Source organism: Trachemys scripta, chromosome 2 (assembly GCF_013100865.1).
Source record: "Trachemys scripta elegans isolate TJP31775 chromosome 2, CAS_Tse_1.0, whole genome shotgun sequence".
Lineage (NCBI taxonomy): Eukaryota > Metazoa > Chordata > Testudines > Emydidae > Trachemys > Trachemys scripta.
The window spans coordinates 233,554,323-233,570,275 of NC_048299.1; the positions used below are offsets into that span (position 1 = coordinate 233,554,323).

At 42.7% G+C, this 15,953-nt stretch overlaps 1 pseudogene; it reads left to right on the top strand.

The window, feature by feature from the left end:
- Positions 1 to 10,315: 10,315 nt before the first annotated feature.
- The window catches only part of LOC117871825, a 63,625-nt pseudogene continuing 57,987 nt past the window's right edge, over positions 10,316 to 15,953 (top strand).

Sequence of the window (15,953 nt, forward strand, 5' to 3'; positions counted from 1 at the left end):
CAATAATCTAACAATACCACTGACTGGAATAACACTTAGGTTTGGACATGACTGAGGCAAATTTGGGCCTAAAATCAGTAAAGTACCTTGACAGTTGATGCTATTTAGAAGTATGGAGGGGACTATTGACTCAATAGGGTTGCATCTGTAACATCATCACAACTCACCTTTCCTTTATGTTGTTGCTTTGGTTTTAAGCAGAAACAGTTACTTTGCCTTATGAAAGACACACATTTCCTGTGCTTTGAGCAATAAAATTCCAGTCAAAATGAGAGTGGGCTAAACTGAAAGATAAAATAAATACTCTAGCTTTTTGCTCTGCTACACATCAGAATAAATAATGACATGCCAGTCTCGTGTACTTGTTGCAGATAATCATACTTGTGGCACTAAACAATTACTGTATGTAGTAACATGTCAACTCAGCAAGGGAATGTGAGTCTGCGAAGTTGCTGACAATTTTATCTAAAGTGCCCTTCTCCACAAAACCGTGGAGCATAACACTACAAAATAAAGGTCAGGAGAGGCCCAATTTAAACTCTGGTAGTCTTCCTTGATTGGTTTCTAATTCGACTCCCATTTATCAATGTTAGTCACTGAAACGATCTCTGTATTTTCAGACTGTCTCTACTTTGTTTCACTGAAGTCATTAAAAGTGAGACAATAAATTCTCCCTTTTCTCTCTTGCCCTCTTCAAACACAATGTTCAACAGTTATGGTCCATGATTCCAGAAACAGACAGATACTACTTAATTATTGCCATTTCTGTCTTTCAAATTATTGTTAAAGTACACATCGGTAAGACTCCCTTCCTCCTCGTATCTGAGTGCCAGATAATCTTAGAGATCCACTGTTTTCAAATTGATTTTGTTGGGATCTCCTAGACAGACGCTTAAGAGATGCCAATGTCAGTGGGTTTGTAGAATATATTTTGTCAGGCTACTGGTAGACAGATAAAGAGTGTGAGGATTATGCACATACAATATGCTTCTAGCTCAGAGGCCCTGTAAAACTGCTTAAAAAATTAAAAGCTAAGAAATGACTTGAGATGAATATCCTATGAATAAACAGGTTTGGTAGGAAGCCACTCTCCCTTAGAATCATAGAATATCAGGGTTGGAAGGGACCTCAGGAGGTCATCTAGTCCAACCCCCTGCTCAAAGCAGGACCAATCCCCAGACAGATTTTTGCCCCTGATTCCCTAAATGGCCCTCTCAAGGATTGAGCTGACCCTGGGTTTAGCAGGCCAATGCTCAAACCACTGAGCTATCCCTCCCCCATTTGTTGTTGTTGTGCTGTGTGTTGGCTCAGATAACTTGAAACAAACCATCAGCTGAAATGGTCACTATGGTGGCCGAAAAGTGCTTGCTGTTTTCCATTTTGTTTTATTACATATTCATAGCATAGCTATGGGCATGATTCTGCTCCAATTTCAATCAATGGGAGTTTTGCCATTGTCTTCAATGGGAATTGTTAGGGCCTAAATTGCCAATACTAGCTATGTGTTCACTGGGCTGAGTAGCTGGGACTCACTCTGGTTTTGGACTTTTCTGCTGCATCACTTTCTCTCAGTTCTTCTCTCAGATTGACACTGGTTCCCAGCACTTTTACGGCACTGAGATGACTTAGCCCTCCAGCTAAATCACAGAAGTCCACCTCTGATGAAGTTAATTCAAGTCCAAAAGAAAACACAAAAACAATCCTCTGCTCCAGACTCTTGCTGGGCATAGCCTTCCTCTCAGGATATGTACTCAATAGTCTTTAGCCCTTCTCTTGGGCTCAGCTTCCAATCTTCCTAGACTTCAAGCAGTCCCTTCTTCCTCAGTTGAAAGAGGTGTCTGAACCTCCTCACAAGGTGGTGGCAGAGTGGAAAACCTCACTCAATCTCTGCTGTGGGTCTCCAGCCCTAGGACACTGACATTTGGCCTGTTTGTCCCATAACCCAAACTACCCTTTCTTGTCTTCCAAGAGCCTCTTACTATGGACTCAGCCTGGTCTTCTCCATACACTAACAGTTACTTTACATTCAGTGAGACCCTCCCTTTCAACTGTATATGGACAGTTCTTCCTTCAGTGCAAGTCAGGCTACCTTCCTTTAGACAGAGGGGCCGATCGTCTGCATTTCTCCAGGTCACGTCTCACCTTTGTATGTAGGTGCCAGAGCATCAGTGGTGCTACCCTGATTTTCAGTAGCTGAAGTCCTAGCCTAAAGGCTTTTTTTTTTTTAAAGCTTTTTTTCCTTAGAGTTTTTTTTAAAGGCATTCTTTTTATCACATTGCTGTAATTTACAATATCCTTGAAAAGAAAACATGAACTTCTGTTTTTGTGTGTGATGAAATTCCATATTTGCTTTAGCAGTTAGGGTTGAAATTGATGTTCATCATTGGCAGCCTGGGTAAGCATAAGTTGCATTATTTGGTAAGGTCAACAGCAAAACTGAATACTCCTTGAAGTGTACATTCAAACATGAAATCATTGATTACTACAGGGCTACAGTGAATCTTCTTCCCACCTGAATTATAATATGGTCTGACAGTTAAAGACAGATTTGTTGTTAAGTCTGAAATGCATGGCTGAATAAAGCATGAATATAAAGAGGGAACATTTTATCATGCGTGTGTAAATGTAAACCTCTGAATCCCTGTGCTGTTGTGCTTTCAGATTCCTAAAATGGTAAGGAGCTGAAAAGAATGCAGATGGATGAAGTAATTCACTTATGAGAAGAGATTCCAGGAATTAAATATTTATAGTAGAGTCAAATAACTAAGTGGGAGAATATAACTATCTGCAGGTACTTTAAGGGTGTTAATCATGAAGAAAGACAGGGTAATATTTAGGTGGTTCAAGAGAGTACATCTTGAACAACAATGATAATAGCAATACTTGAAAAGCATCTTCTACCCAAGGAACTCAAATACCATTATAAACATGAATGAGTTAAGTTTCACAGCATCACCATAAGGAAAATAAAAATAGTTACCCTAATTTTTACATCTGGGAAAAGCAGAGACATTTAGAAGCATTTAGAGATTTCTTAAAGGTCATTCACTATGTCTTTAGCAAAACTGGAAATGGGATTCAAGTGTTTTTGACTCAGTCCTGGGTTTGAAACAATGGAAAGAAACCGTGCAAAAAATTTTTAGTCAGAATATCAGAAACAATTTTCTAATTGTGGGATTTATGAGGCTGCAGAATAATCTCTAAAGGGAAATAGTATAAGGTCCAATCACTTCAGTATTTATAGCAGGACTGAACAAAGCTTCAGATAATGTATTGTAGAAAGCAATGTTGCATTGGTAGGGACATTGACTGGATTATTTAACATCTAAGATCTAACATCTAGATTATTTTCTATCTAATAGTTCTATGATTTTTAAATTAAACAAGACCTATTTTATGGGATTAACACAACATATGAAATAAAAAGAACTTTGTATAAGATCATAAATCTATTTCTAAGCTTTTATGACATCAAACTGCTCGAGCTTCACTGCATTGATTTACTGTGATAACTCCACAACCCTACAAGGTATAGTTTGTAATTCAAAGATGCTTATTGTACTGCACAACTGTTGTTATATTTTCTTGTAGTAGAAGTGAGCCAAACAATTAATTAATACAAAACCAAAAAGAATCATAATTAGATTTTTTGTGCTGATTGTGCTAGATTTGGGTTAACTCCTTTAGGCCCCAAATCCAGAGTGTTATGCAGGCAAAGATACTATTGACATCAATAGGAGTTTTCCCCACATGTGGACTGCAGGATTATGTCCTTAATTTCCTCTATTTATATGTTGTTGTTTGACACAGTCAAACAAAGAGAGTAGTTTGAGCTCTGTTAGGGGCTGGTAATGTACTATACATATCATTGTCACCATGATTGTTAGTCAAGGACCAGTTATTAAATGAACCAACATATTACAGCTAGATGTAATCTACTATAAACATAAAAATATATTTTAAGTCATTAATAAAAATGTAACAGAATGGAGCTTATAAATAAAACTGTTGCCTCTTGGTTTGAAAATGTGGCCACTATAATGTGGCTTGGGTTATAGTTTCAACCTATCAGGACATTAATCTTTTAATGAAAAAACTCAACTAATGCCATTTTATAACTGTTCGGTAAATAGTATCACTTTCAGTACATGCCATGAGCCTAATTCTGCTCTAAGTTATACCTGTGCAAATGCATAACTTCACTGGGGTTGCATTCGTATAATTGGAAGTAAAATATTTGACCAATATGTCTAATACATTGGAATAAATGGTTGATGACTCATAAAAGTGTCAAATGAGTACTTAAATACATTGTCCCTCAGTCATCCTTAACCATTTATGTTAATGTGATTCTGTTTGACAATATTTTTTTTCCATTCATAATACTGCTGTTATGTGAACAGCTCATTTTAAGATCTCAGTTTTAGATCTGAAATTAATCTCTATTTATTTGGGGAAACCTTGTCATAACATACTTATAGTTCTGCCACTCATGTGTTACAATAATGTTAATCTCTAAACAGAAAGTGTGTGACATATCTAAAACTAGCCATGGTGTAGTCTCCTTTAGTTGAAAGCAAACACGTACAATTTGGACAATTAAGTCCATAGTTTGAGTACTCTAGGATTCCTTGCTGACATTAAGCTCCCATGCAAGAGTATCTGTGAGTAATACTTTCTACCATCTCTGGTTGGCTCAGAGGTGAAAGTAGGCCGGTACGAGCCGGTATGGAGTACCAGTAAGAAGTGGCCACCGGTACTGCCTTATACACAACCCACGTTAAAACGAGGCCATGGCAGCACTTTAACATCGCTGCCCCTTTTGCCCCCCCTGGGCCGCTGATGGGGGAGGGCAAAAGGGGCAGCTACCCCGGGGCCCGGCGATTTTAAAAGGGTCCGGGGCTCCCAGCTATCACTACTGTGGCAGCGGCCGGAGCCCCAGCCCTTTAAATCGCTGCTGGAGCCCTGGGCAGTGCGGGCTGGGCAGCGTGGAAGGGGTGGCTGCGGGAGGCTGACCCCCAGCCCTGCCCCTTCTGCCCGAGGCTCCACCACTTCCGGGGGCCTGGAGCCGGGCCCCTGTACCGATAAGTCATTTACCTTACTTTCACCCCTGGGTTGGCTAGAAGACTCCATTCCATTCTGGCAGATGATGGCCTGGTTTACTGGAGAGAATAAGGATGGTCAATGGATAATGGACTAGCAGGGCACTCAGGAGACCTGAGTTCACTTCCCTATTTTTCCAGGCTTTCTTTGTGACCTTGGCAAGTCACTCACTCTCTCTGTGCCTCAGTTCTCCACCTCTAAAATGAGGCTAATGGTACTTCCCTACTCCCTACGGGTGTTGTGAGGATAAATACATTAAATATTGTGAGATGCTCAGATACTACAATTATGGGGACCATAACATTCCAAAGATAGATAGCAAAATGATGATGACAATGATTTATATTACTGTAGCACCTGGAGGCTTGATCTAATCTGTTTGTTTAGCCTTACTTAACTGTCGTTTTTTTTTTTTTTTTTTAGTTAATTAACTGTAAGTTTTGGTTATAGCTGAGGCAGCTATTGGTATGAATAATAGAGAAATATGTTCATTATGAACACAACAGATACTAGAATAGCATAGTACTCTCTCACATTTTACCTTACAGTTTTAATTTTTTTCTCTTTTTACAAAAAACAAAGTTCCACAAGATCAGAGTGTTCAACACAAAGTACAAAAGAACATACAAGATGCTATTAATTGAGGTATATAACCTCCTTGTTCTATGTGTCCATTTATTTCCTTAAATAACTCTCTTACTGGGAAATGAAAAAGGTGCTGTGGCCAAGCCTGGCAACACATCTTGTTCTGTAGCTAAATTGCTCCACATCAATCACTGAATCTTCCTCTGTGGAAGTCAGTCCAGGTATAATTGAGCTTTTCCACTTGTTTTCAGGGAAAATAGATTCCATTTTTAATTAATGTATTAGAGAAAAACACTGTGTTGACTCTAAATAAAATAAAACCTCCACTGTTCACATCTTATCCACTGTATTGTAGCAACACAGTGTTTGGACATAAAATGGGCATCCATAAAGATTTACTCCTGCAGATGCATTACTGAGTACATACCCTAGCACTTTTAAAATGCAATTTGTTGTAGTGTAGGAAGACAGCAGAACTTTTTAAAAGCCAATTGATCTTTTCAAAGTGATTCTTTCACTCTCAGTCATTTTTGTTCAGATAAATGGCTAAAACCTATTTTACAAACAGGGTTAGGACTCATGCAAAATAAAAAAAAATAATATAACTTTATATTCTGATATATTTTTTGAAGTTTTCAAAATATGGTAAAGTGATTTTTTTTAGTGCAAGATTGACAGTTTTAGGCATGAAAGCCTTTCTTTACTGCAGTAGCTGTGCAAGCTTTCTAATAACACTATTCCAACGATGCACCTCAGTGTTCTCAAGGGGCCACCTCCATGTAAGAGAGAATTAGTCTTTGTGTGGCTTTTATTTTTCAGCCTCTTTGCTGAGACTGCCAGCAAAGGGGACAATTGTTCCATCTTTGAAGAATTGTTTTGTGATGTATGAACTTCTCATGAGACCAGACTGAAGTAACCAGTTGATTTCAAACAGACCACCAAAGAGCAGCGAGATGATGGCTGCAGGTCGCTAATGACGTGAGCTATATTTGAACCAGTAATCTAGATGTGAAACAACTTCAGAGCAAGTTTATTATATCTACTCCAAATGGTAGCCAGACTAGATCATCACAATGGTCCCTTCTGGCCTTGGAATCTATGAAACTATGAAAAACAGATAAATTTCATAAAAGGTATAAGGTGCCAGCTAAAGAACCCACAACAAATAGGAATTTGTTTCCCTCCACAGATTTGGAGTTGACTAAATGATCATTAGCTAGTGCCAGGTGTTCCTCAAAGCTTTAGTTCTCAATTAAGATATTTGTCCTTGCTTCTGCAATATGAGTACAAGCCAAAGTTGGATTAGCCACACTTGGTTTCCTGTGTTCCTTTTTCTTTTTATTAGATCTTGTGACAGTTTAAAATGCCAGCTTTTGGTATAACTTTCAATCCACAGCATTTTATGGTATTCACGTATTTTTGATGTAACTGTGTTCACTCAGTCTTTTTAAACAGCTGTGGACATTGGATTTAAAAAACAAAACAAAACAGGATTGATATGTTAAACGGAATCCTCATTTCATCAGGAACATTTGGAGAGAAGAGAGTCAGGCAAACAAGATAAAAAAGACAAAAAACTGATAAAAGATGAAAGATGGCTACAGGAAAACAGATAGGAACAGAAGAAAAAGGTAATACAAACAAGCTCCCATGTCAGTGCTGTAATTATATCCAAGACATTATAAATCAAAAACAAAATTCTCAAGTGCACTGTACATGACTCTTGGGCATTGACTATTAGGAATAGTGTTTGAAATGTGACCCAAACTTGACTTGAACAATTTTTTTTTTGTCATCTGATGATAATCTAGTGTCCAATGTGACGCGAGCTGTTTCTGTTAGTCCTGGTAGAAGTATATATATTACATACGCACTACTACCACTTCTCCCTGTCACTATAGACCATGGAGGTCCTTGGAAACTCACAATTTTCCACCACTTCTTTCTGTCAAGGGCATATTTTTCCTACTGATGGTAATTCACACTAACAGCTGTTAGGTCTTGCTCAATATTATCCATCCATCTTCTCTTTGTTAGCCACAAGGTCAGACACCATAAGGATATTCTTCCAAAAGATGCTCAGCTGGTCTGCCTTTTGTCATCATAATTACATGCCTTGCCCACTGGAGTTACATTTACTACACTTGGTTCTCCATAGATCTCCTGCAGTTCCCTACTAGACTTTCTTCACATTTCATTCTCCCTTACTGGCCCAAAAATTCATCTCAACACTTAATTTTTTATGGTATTTAGCTGTCATTCTTTCTTCTTAGTAAGTGCCCAGGTCTTACATCCATGTAAAATAGTATGCCTTATAATGGCCTTGTATGTCTGAAACGAGGTCTGTCTCAGTAGTTGTTTGGAACTAAACATTCTCTGCAAAGTAATCTGCCTGCTCACAGAAACTAGAAGGAACAGGACTGATACTGCAAAAACACATATTCCTAAGAGGTGCTAGGCACAGAGCACTCATGCAAACACATTCCAGAAGGGTGGTACCAGAACACCTCAATACCAACACATTTGCTAAAGATAACAGGAACACGCTGACCCACCCTAAAGAAAAGTTCAGGATGAGAATGTGATGGATAGAGATGTACAAGGTGATGGGTAGTAACCGGCTACATCAGAGGGTGTTAACTATGTCAGAGGGGCAGTATGTAACTTGTTTGAATTGATGTATAAAATGGAGCCTCAAAGGGAGTGTCTCTGGCCACGGTAGGGGGGGAATGGAAAGTCCCACCATTCACTGAGCTGCATCCATTGTCATGGGTATACATGTGCTAGTGTAACTGTAGACATTGATCTGGGGAGCTAGGACCATTCATTGACAATAAACCTGGCTGGGTGCCTTTGTACCTTAACAGATCTTGTGGTCATTGGGTGGTTCACTCGAGGTCTGCTGTGCCAGGGGTCTGCACAGAACTGGGACAGCACACAGAGAAAACACATAAACACACAGCCGAACATCTGATGACAACTCAATTGATGCTACACCCACGTGACAACCCATGATCAGAGCCGAGCTGGACCCAAGGCAATAGGAGGGGCTGGAGCACCTAGTTCAGGCCTTCCCCATCGTGTTATTGACCCATCCAGGGTGGACTAGACTGGTAAGTCACCACATTGCCACCCTTCCAGGCCAAGAGGTCCGTGACAAACACTGGCCCCTGCTAAAGAAGATGTGGGATGCGGTCTGGAAGGAGATCCAGGCTATGCTGGACATGTAGTAGAAGAATCATGGAGTGAGTGGAGAAGTCCGATTGTGCTGGTCATGAAGCCAGATGGGACCATACGATTTTGCATAGACTTTTAAAAGTGAATGCAATCTCTTGATTCGATGCTTATCCCATGCCATGGGTAGACGAGTTACTTAATGCCAATTTCATCTCGACCCTAGACCTGACAAATCCCCTTGACTCCGGATTCTCATGAGAAGATGGCCTACCTCATCCAGATTATACCATTTTGTTACCATGCCTCTTGGTCTACATGGGACCACTGCCACATTCCAATGACTCATCAATCAACTGTTGCAACCCCAACACCAGTACACAGCAGCCTACATAGATGATATAGTGGTGTACAGTCAAATGTGGGAGGAACACCTCCAACACCTCAAGGCTGTGCTACAAGCCCTGGGGGAAGCCAGACTAATGGCCAATCTGGCCAAATGTCACCTTGGACGACAGGAAGTAACATACCTGGGATGTTCCATGGGGCGAGGAACCCTACGTCCACTTGTGGACAAGGTACAAGTTCTGCAGGACTCCTGATGCCCACGACAAAGAGACAAGTATGCCAATTCTTAGGCCTGGCAGGGTACTACCACTGCTCTGTACTGGATTTTGCAACACTCACAGCATCCTTGTCAGATCTAACTAAGAGATCCCAACCCCGGAAGGTCCAGTGGTCAGCAGAATGAGAGAGAGCCTTCCAGGACCTAAAGGACTGACTGACTGACTAGGCACCAGTCCTATTTCACTCAGACTTTGATAAGCTATTTATACTTCAGACAGATGCATCCAAAGTGGGGGTGGGAGCAGTGTTGTCCCAGGAGATCAAGGGAGAAGAATATCCCGTCCTCTATTTGAGCCTAAAGTTGTTTCCCTGAGAGCAGAGGTATTCAGCTATAGAGAGGGAGGCCCTGGTGGTAAAGTGGGTGGTCAGTGCACTAAGATACTACCTGCTGGGAAACCCCTTCCAGTTGGTCACAGATCACACACCACTGTGATGGCTCAACAGTATGAAGGATACCAATGCTCGAATTATGAGGTGGTACGTATTGCTCCAGCCCTATGACTTCAATGTCGCCTATCAACCAGGTAAGACACACGCAAATGCGGACTTTTTCTCCCAGGTGGGAGGCAAGGAAGGAAGAGAGGGACCACCACCAGATACCCTCTTAAAGGCTGTGTGTGTGTGACAGGCGCACTTGCCCCATACTGGTACTGCGAGGTTTAACTCTACTCTCTGGGCCAAGGAGGCCATGCCCCTGCAGCCCTGGTGAGCATGCTCTGTCTGGAAACTAGATACAAAAGGGAACAGTTCAGCTCATTCAGGGCTGACCACTGAAAAGGGAGGACACATACTGCGAGCTTCAGCTCAGGAACCATGGGAGCCCCAGATGGCGGAAGCCAGGAATGCTGAGACTCCGGAGGATGCCCAAGGAATGTTGGAACTGCTGGGAGCTGCACTGACCGAGGAGCCCAGAGATCCTGGGGATTCCAGATATGCTGTATCAGGAACAGAGTAGAAGTAGCTCTGGGGGACAAGTTATTGTGTTAGTTATCATGGGGTCAGCATGTTTTGGGTGGATTCCCCGCTGACCCAGTGGTGGGCATACTTGCCACTGACAGAGCCCTGAGCTGGGACTCGGTGGAGCAGGGAGGGCCTGGGTATCTGCCCAGTGGAGCAGGGAGGGTCTGTCATCTGTGTCCCCCCCCCCATACAGGCCCCCAGGTGGCACCCACTCCGCTGATGGGCTGCCAGGCCAAACAGCCCTACTGAAGAGGGTCATTATATTGAATCTGGCCATTGGGCCCCACAGCCCTGAGATGGGGGAGTTAGACTGACTCTGGTCGCTAGGCCACACAGCCCTGCTGAACAGGGAGCCTTACTGACTCTGGCTACTAGGCCACACGGGCCCTGAGAGAGAGAAGCCATATTGACTTTTACCCCTATGCCAAGATATCCCAAGACAAGGGATGATTGTATAGACTAAGCCACGGGGCCATCATTACCCCCACCCCATCCCACTTGCCCCGTGACACCCCCCTAAAAGGATGTTAAATTTAATTACATGATGGTTGCTATTACTGAGCAGTTCAGCTATATTCACCTCTAGGACCAGATCCTTAGGATTCCACCTTAGGACTAAATCAAAAATTGCACCCCTCCACCCTTGTGGATTCCAGGACTAGCTTCTTAAGATGCAGTCATTAATGGTGTCTAGACATTTTATCTCTGCAGCCCATCCTGAGGTGACATGTACCCAATCAATATGTGGATATTTGAAATCCCCCTTTATCATTGGTTTTCTGTTTCTGTGGCCTCCCTAATTTACCTGAGCATTTCATAATCACTGTCACCATCCTAGTCAACTGGTCAGTAGTCACTAAACATATGAAAGTAGGCCTGTGAAGGTGTGTGGTAAACACTGATTGCGGCCAAATAGACCTGTAAAGAATTGATGGAAAGACCTTCTGTTCTTAGGGAAAAAAGACAGTCCAAAATAAGAGGAATGTCCTCAGCTTCTGGGGATATAAATCTTTGCTGTGCTCAGGTAGAGAAAAGCCTCCACTTGGCTAAATAACATCTTCTAGTCAAATCCTTTCTGCTGTTGGCAAGGATGCTTCATACAGCTTTAGAACAAGACTATGTTTGGATGCGTTGACACCCATGCAAAAAACACACTCTGAGATGGAGTGGTTGGGGGTTGGGATGTTTGAGTATGCCCTTCCCCTAGGTCAGGAGATCAGAAAAGGGCTGAATGATGATCAGTGGTCTAGATGACATGTGGTTGAGGCTTGAGAACCAAAATTGTCTGGGATAGTTGGGGGTGATGAGGATAACTCACATGCTGTCCTGATGAATTTTCTGTAAAACCTGAGGAAAGAGTGGTAATGGAGAGAAGACATACTTCAAATGGTTTGGCCAGTTAGCCAAATGGTTTGGACAAGTACTGTGTCATGCAGAGAATGGTATCCTAGGGCTTCTCTGGAACCGTAAATGCTGCACTTTCCATTTTTCTGTGAGTCAAACAGATCCTTTGTGGGGTTCTTCATAGTGGAAAAATATTGTTCACCACAGAGTCGTGTAACTTCCACTCATGGTCCATAGGAAAATGTCTGCTGATGGAATCTGCTAGCATGTTCTGGTTTCCTGGAAGGTAAACTGCTGACAAGGGATTTGATTGGGATGTACAAATTCCATAGATTGACTCACCACTTCTGCACACAAGGGGATGGATTTCACTCCTCCCTGCTTGTTGATGCAAAAGACGGTTGTGATGTTGTCCAACATTATGAGGGTATGATGACCTTGAATGAACAGGAAAAAGGCCTCACAAGTAATTTAGGCTGCCCGCAATTCCAAAATATTGATGTGTATGGACTTTCAAGATGTCCAAGTGCCCTGTGCCATATAGTTGCCCATATGAGCTCCCCAACTGAATAAGGAGGTACCTGTAATGATCATCCTGTCCAGAGAGGAGGAAAGGAATGGCATGCCCATGTACACCGGGTGGGATTCTTTGACCATAGTAGAGATGGGATTACTTTAGTGGGTATTCATGAACTATTGATTTGGTCGTACACTGTTTGATCCCACGCTTCTGGGCAACAAAGATGGAGTCTGTCAAATGGCATAATGTAAGTGCATGAACCCATATGATAGGTGCTTCAGGGTGGCATCTGACTTGGTCTTTGAGGTCATTTATCATCTGGAACCTTTATTTTGGCATATAAGTTCTTGCCATGATTGAATTTAGGGATGCTCCAATGAAGTCTAAAGTCTGCATTGGAGGGAGGACACACTTTTCCAAGTTTACACTGACTCATGAGGAAGAGAAGAGTTGAAGTATTGCTGAAATCAACTTGTATGCTTCTTGATGTGTCTTGGCAACAAGAAACCAGTCATCAATATAGGGGAAGACAGTGAAACCAATAGGCTGCTAATACAGAGAATACTTTTTAAAGATCATTGGGGGCGGGGGAGGGGGAGCAGTAGCAAGGCCAAACAGGAGCACTCTATCAAAACAGGAATCTGAGAAAATGCCTGTGAGAGGAGTGAATATCTATGTGAAAGAATGCATCCTTCATGTTGAGAAATGCAAACTACATGTCCTTTTCTAGAGATGGGATTATAAATACCAGTGTGACCATGCAAAACTTGAGTTTGCTAATAACGTGGTTGAGATGGTGCAGATTGAGAATTGACCTCCAGCAGCCCTTCTGCTTGGGTATAGTAAATATTTTGAGTAAAAACCCTTATCTTGATATTCAAGTAGTACCAGCTCTATTACTTCTTTCTGTAAGAGGGATTCTATTTCTTGTTTGAGAGTCTCCTTGTGAGAATGGCCCCTGAAAAGGGGTGGGGAAGGGGTTTTTGGAGGGGCCATGGAGGTAAACTCAACCACAGAGCCAGAATGGATGAAGTTTAGCACCCACTTATACATTGTTATTGTATTCCAGATGTGGAAAAAAGTGATAGACAACTCCCAAAGGGTGTGTGGGAATTGGCAGATGGTAGTATTATTGGTTTACAGCTCTTGAGCTCCTTCAAAAATGACTCTTAGCTGGGGTCTGGGGCTGGGATGATGACACTGCCAGAAAAGATGCAGGGAAATGAGACCTCTGAACCCTTTGCCTCTTATGCTGTAGCTCATAAGGTCTCTGGTGATAGAATTGTTGAGCCATTGTCCTAGGCTTATATGATTGCCTATGGAATTTCCTCTTTGGGGTTGGTGTATGTATTTCTAGGGAGTGGAGGGTGGCCCTGGAGTCCTTTAGAGTGTGTAAAGACTCATCTGTCTTTTGGTTAAACAGATGATTTTCACTGAATGCATATCATCCATGGTGATCTGGACCTTCCTGAGGAGTCCTTAAGGTTGAAGCCATGCTTCCCCATGCATTACAAAGGCAGTACTCATTTCCCTTAAAAATGTATCTGCTGCATCTAACACTGATTGAAGAGTGGTCCTGGCACCCATCTTTCCTCTTCTGTGAAAGCCTGAAAGTTAGTTCTGTCCCGAAGTGGAAGCTTATCAGTAAAGTCTGAACATTTGGAATAGTTCAGGTAATCGTATTTCACCATCAGTGCTTGGTAGTTAGCTATCCTGTACTGAAGGCTAGTAGAAAAGAAGACCCTCCTTCTCACCACATCAAGACATCTGCCTTCTTTGTCAGCTGGAATAGATTGAGGGTGATGCTATATAGATTTCTCCATGGAAGCCAGAACAATCAAAAAGTTAGGTGCAGGGTGGGAAAAAAGAAAATCCGCCTTATTAGCTAAAACAAAATAATGTTTTTCTTCTCTCTTAGTGGTAGGGGCACAAGTGGCTGGGATATGCCAGACTTCTCTAGCTAGCTCAAGCATGGCTTTGTTAGCAGGAAGCGGTATTCAGCTGGAATCGGAAGACAGAAGGATGTCCAGGAGGTCATGTTGAGGATCCTGAACTTCCTCAAGAGACATTCTCACCTGAAATTCTGTGTAACAGTTTCTGAAACTGGTAATGGTCATTGGGAGGATGGAGACATTGGAGCCACTGCTTCATCCAGAGGAGACACAATCTTGTGAGTACCAGGAGAACCGCTGGGTCCGGTGCAGACTCCTCCTCTTCAATAGGTTCAGGAGGAAGATGCAGTTGTCCTACTGGTGGAGAGAAGGGATGGAATGGCTCCATAGGAGATCAAACAGACCTTGAGGGAGGGTATGGATCCCAAATATAGCCAGTAAGATGGGTCAAATGGAGCTTGTGGAGGTCCTTCCAGCATAAGGTATTGAGGTGACAGCATCCAGATCAGGACATTCCTGGGTCAGCCCACCTCTTATCTGAATATTGATTTAAAAGCTTAATAGGTTTTATATTACATTTTATTTTATTTTATTTCCCCCTCAATTCATTTTTTTCTCTCCTCCAAGTCTTTATTTTCTCTTCCAATTTTTTATACTCCTCTCTGTTATGTATTAAAGACACTTCATCAATTCATTCCAGTGATACTACTCTGTAGCACCCTACGAAATAGGGCTGAATGATCATGTCAATGCCATTTCATAATGCAAAATGCTATGCAACCAATTTATTATCCACATGACCCTTCAAGCATGTTTGCAGTTGGTCTTATGGTATGCCGATGCATTCATATTTATGGGATTATTTATTATAAACCGAAATGAATACCCACAAATATTCATTAAGAAGTCTAATCTGTGAAGATTGTATTTGGATTTAATATGACACACATATGGCCCTACATGGCACAACAGGAAATGTAGTGCCAAATTCAGAGCAGTTGTAAGTTGATACAACTCTGTTGAACTATATTATGTTGAACCTGCTTACACTAGGTCTCAGTTTAGCCTGAAAACTGAAATGTGAACATAAAAATGCATAAAACCAAAGCACTGGTGTCTTATTAACTAAACCTGATGGCAACTGTTCATTCAAATGTTCTAGATCAGTGGTTCTCAAGTGGAGGCCCGCGGAGCCCTTAGGTGCCATGGATCAGGCAGCTGCAGCATTCCTTCCTCTCCTGCTGGTGCCCCAGGTTGAAGCTGCTCCTCAGCTCTCAGCCCCCTTTGCTCCCACAGAGGCAGCCGGTCAGAGCCCCCCAGGTGGGGAGACCCAGCTCTGTGGCTGCCACACCCCCTCTAGGAACAGGAAAGCAGGGGAGTCCTCCCAGCACAAAGCCCCTAATACTCCTCTCCCTATACCCTGAGTACGCCCCCCATGCACACTGAGCTATCCCCTGCCTGCACACAGCCCCAGTACCTCTCTCCCTGCACTCTGAGCTACCCCCCGCCCGCACCCAGCCCCTGGTAGCCATCTCCCTGCACCCTGAGCTACCCCCCGCCCGCACCCAGCCCCTGGTACCCATCTCCCTGCACCCTGAGCTACCCCCGCCCACACACAGACCCTAGTACCCATCTCCCTGCACCCTGAACTACCCTCCGCCTGCACACAGCCTCTAGTACCTCTCTCCCTGCACCCTGAGCTACCCCCTGCCCGCACACAGCCCCTGGTACCCCTCTCCCTGCACCCT